A 3,478-nucleotide genomic window follows, 5' to 3' on the forward strand; every position below is an offset into this window, starting at 1 on the left:
CAACACACTGACACAGGTCAAATACCAACACACTGATACAGGTCAAATACCAACACACTGACACAGGTCAAATACCAACACACTGATACCAAGTCAAATACCAAACACACTGACACAGGTCAAATACCAACATACTGATACAGGTCAAATACCAACACACTGAAACAGGGCAGCTCAAAAACCAACATACTGATACAGGTCAGGTCCAAATACCATCAATACTGATACAGGTCAGGTCAAATACCATCATACTGATACAGGTCAGCTCAAATTACCAACATACTGATACAGGTCAAATACCAACATACTGATACAGGTCAGGTCAAATACCATCATACTGATACAGGTCAAATACCATCATACTGATACAGTCAGGTCAAAATACCAACATACGGGTACAGGTCAGGTCAAATAACAACACACTGACACAGGGCAGGTCAAATACCAACACACTGGTACAGGTCAGGTCAAATACCAACACACTGGTACAGGTCAGGTCAAATACCAACATACTGGTACAGGGTAGGTCAAATACCAACATACTGACACAGGACAGGTCAAATACAAACATCCTGATACAGGTCAAAAACCAACATACTGATATAGGCAGGTCAAATACCAACACACTGACACAGGCAGGTCAAATACAAAATCATCCTGAATACAGGGTCAAATACCAACATTCCTGATACAGGTATCAAATACCAACATAACTGGGTACAGGTCAAATACCAACATACTGATACAGGTCAGGTCAAATACCAACATACGGGTACAGTGTCAGGGTTCAAATTACCAACATACTGGTACAGGTCAGGTCAAATACCAACATACTGATACAGGTCAGGTCAAATACCAACATACTGATACAGGGCAGGTCAAATACCAACATCCTGGTACAGGTCAGGTCAAATAACAACATCCTGGTACAGCGCAGGTCAAATACCTTTATTTCGACCCCAAAACAACAGAGCGTCCTAGATAGGGAATTGGATCGAAAGGCCACAATTTTCCTCACAGAGAGAAATCTGTTTATCTGTTGGCCATATTGTTCTCGACGGGCGTTTGGAGAGAACATCTGCTGGCATCACAAACGTAATGTTGCTGATCAAAACACAGCTCACGCGGGTGGGTCGGAACCACAGGAGGTTGGTGGCACCTTAATTGGGAAGGACAGGCTCGTGGTAATGGCTGGAGAAGAATCAGTGGAATGGTATCAAACACATCAAACACATTGTTTCCATTTGATTGATGCCAGTCCATTCGCTCCGTTCCAGCCATTATTATGAGCCGCTCTCCCCTCAGCAGCCTCCACTTGTCAGAACACTTTATGTAAATCCATACAGCAGATCCAGATGAGAAGGAAATGTTGCAACTCCTCATGCTCTCTCTCTCTCTCTCTCTCTCTTCCCATGGTTTCATCCAGTTAGCAACACTAACCAATCCAACAGAACACACAGCGTTTTGGCACCTTCTCTTTCCCTTCCCCTCTTTTTTCCTTTCCTCTCCCTTCAACTCTCTGGGGGGTAGTCTGTCCAGATGTACTGTGTCCTGCTGTTCTCCTTCCAACCCCCCCACAAACACACACACACTTTTTAATGGCCAATATTAGTAGTGCATGCCTTATGGGGTTAGTTGTGGTTTTACAGTTCATTCACTTCATTTTTCTAGGCTCATAGGAAACTTCTAGTATGAGCATGTTTTTCTCCAAGCTCCCGTCCTTTCCTTTCTCCTTCCTCCTCCTCTTCGTCTCTCTTCTCTGTTCATCATTAATCTCAATCACAGATCATTAACTGGCTCAGGGAGCTAATGAGACCACAAGGGTCCAACATGAGTGTTTCTGGGAAATGCCTCATTCTCATCGACTTCTAAAGGTCAGGGATTATAAAACAATAAGAAAACAAAACAACAGCTATCTGTCAGGAATAAGAAAACAAAACAACAGCAATCTGTCAGGAATATTCCTGACAGATAGCTGTTGTTTTGTTTTCATATTCCTGACAGATTGATGTTGTTTTGTTTTCTTATTCCTGACAGATAGCTGTTGTTTTGTTTTCTTATTCCTGACAGATAGCTGTTGTTTTGTTTTCTTATTCCTGACAGATTGATGTTCTTTTTGTTTTCTTATTCCTGACAGATAGCTGTTGTTTTGTTTTTCTTATTCCTGACAGATTGATGTTGTTTTGTTTTCTTATTCCTGACAGATAGCTGTTGTTTTGTTTTCATATTCCTGACAGATTGCTGTTGTTTTGTTTTTGTTATGCCTGACAGATAGCTGTTGTTTTGTTTTCTTATTCCTGACAGATAGCTGTTGTTTTGTTTTTTATTCCTGACAGATTGCTGTTATTTTTGTTTTCTTATTCCTGACAGATAGCTGTTGTTTTGTTTTCTTATTCCTGACAGATTGATGTTGTTTTTGTTTTCTTATTCCTGACAGATAGCTGTTGTTTTGTTTTCTTATTCCTGACAGATTGATGTTGTTTTGTTTTCTTATTCCTGACAGATAGCTGTTGTTTTGTTTTCTTATTCCTGACAGATAGCTGTTGTTTTGTTTTCTTATTCCTGACAGATTGCTGTTCTTTTGTTTTCTTATTCCTGACAGATAGCTGTTGTTTTGTTTTCTTATTCCTGACAGATTGATGTTGTTTGTTTTCTTATTCCTGACAGATAGCTGTTGTTTTGTTTTCTTATTCCTGACAGATTGCTGTTGTTTTTGTTTTCTTATTCCTGACAGATAGCTGTTGTTTTGTTTTCTTATTCCTGACAGATAGCTGTTGTTTTGTTTTCTTATTCCTGACAGATAGCTGTTGTTTTTGTTTCTTATTCCTGACAGATTGCTGTTCTTTTGTTTCTTATTCCTGACAGATAGCTGTTGTTTTGTTTTCTTATTCCTGACAGATTGATGTTGTTTTTGTTTTTTTATTCCTGACAGATAGCTGTTGTTTTGTTTTCATATTCCTGACAGATTGCTGTTGTTTTGTTTTCTTATTCCTGACAGATAGCTGTTGTTTTGTTTTCTTATTCCTGACAGATAGCTGTTGTTTTGTTTTCTTATTCCTGACAGATTGCTGTTATTTTGTTTTCTTATTCCTGACAGATAGCTGTTGTTTTGTTTTCTTATTCCTGACAGATTGATGTTGTTTTGTTTTCTTATTCCTGACAGATAGCTGTTGTTTTGTTTTCATATCCTGACAGATTGATGTTGTTTTGTTTTCTTATTCCTGACAGATAGCTGTTGTTTTGTTTTCATATTCCTGACAGATTGCTGTTGTTTTGTTTTCTTATTCCTGACAGATAGCTGTTGTTTTGTTTTCATATTCCTGACAGATTGATGTTGTTTTGTTTTCTTATTCCTGACAGATAGCTGTTGTTTGTTTTTCTTATTCCTGACAGATAGCTGTTGTTTTGTTTTCTTATTCCTGACAGATTGCTGTTCTTTGTTTTTTATTCCTGACAGATAGCTGTTGTTTTGTTTTCA

The sequence above is a fragment of the Salvelinus sp. IW2-2015 genome, linkage group LG2 (genome assembly GCF_002910315.2).
Source record: "Salvelinus sp. IW2-2015 linkage group LG2, ASM291031v2, whole genome shotgun sequence".
Lineage (NCBI taxonomy): Eukaryota > Metazoa > Chordata > Actinopteri > Salmoniformes > Salmonidae > Salvelinus > Salvelinus sp. IW2-2015.